Source organism: Genypterus blacodes, unplaced genomic scaffold, assembly GCF_046128005.1.
Source record: "Genypterus blacodes isolate CSIRO-AG114 ecotype Tasmania unplaced genomic scaffold, CSIRO-AGI_Gbla_v1 ptg000017l_1, whole genome shotgun sequence".
Taxonomy (NCBI): Eukaryota; Metazoa; Chordata; class Actinopteri; order Ophidiiformes; family Ophidiidae; genus Genypterus; species Genypterus blacodes.
The window spans coordinates 7,225,001-7,226,063 of record NW_027466831.1 but is presented as its reverse complement, the minus strand read 5'-3'; positions in this window follow the sequence as shown (position 1 = coordinate 7,226,063).

Here is a 1,063-nt window from a genome sequence, read left to right as displayed (position 1 = left end):
GAGAGATACAGCTTAAGTGAGGCTGTAATGGATTTTATCAGGATCACCTGTCAGGGTTAAGTTAAAACGTCTACCGCGAGAGAGGAAGAGAGAGATGAGAGGATTGGGCGAACAGAGGAAAGGCCAATTGGTGTCGGGATCCCATGGAGCGAGGGGCTGCGAGCACGCCCATCTCACCTGATTGCCAATTTGTGGCAGTCCATCGACATCAGATGGAAATATGAGCAGAGCACAGATACGCCGCTGATTGGAGTGAGCACTAACCGCCTAAAAGACAGATTCAATCACACACACACACACACACAAATACATGCTGACAACCCTCCCACACACCCTGATTGGACTCGTCTAGCCACCTAACAAGGTGTCCACGCTGCCTTGTGATTGGAAGATAAACCTGCTGCCATTATACCTCTAATCCTTCACCACTTCTACAGCTAAATAAGGTGCAGAACTGATATCTAATCAATCCCTCCATCTAGGCTGCGTGCTTGTTCCCTGCTCGGGTCTGCAACATGTCCACCCCCCCCCCTCACACACTCCTCTGCCCCAACCAATCATTTCATATAGGCCTTCAAACCCCACACAATCATTTGTGACGGAACCCCCCCGGAGACTTTGGGTCGATGCCCGAGGAGCTTGGGATCAGATTTGGCCGAGCGATATTCATTTACCCGGAGCTGTTTTACACCAGCAGCACCTGGCAACGCAACACGCCGACAGCAAGTTCTAGCTGATTGGAATTTTAGGATTGTCGGATTGCATCAGTAAATGTTGTGTTTTGCGTCTGGAGAGGTGATTAAGAGCCGTGGCCGTCGTCTGGCTGAGTCCCTGAACATCGATACTGTTTACGCTTATCATCCAGTCCTGTCTGGTGCGGCTCGACACTTTACAGAGGCAGAAGTATAGAAATAGAAGAATTTGAGCTGCCATGTAAGTCAATAAATAAGTCTATCCGGGATTTGGTCCTTTGTGCTGCTCCAGCCTTGGTATTTCATACTCTAGTGATTATTTATTATAGTTTGACTGACCTGTAAATTATGTGACTTAAACCAACATCTTT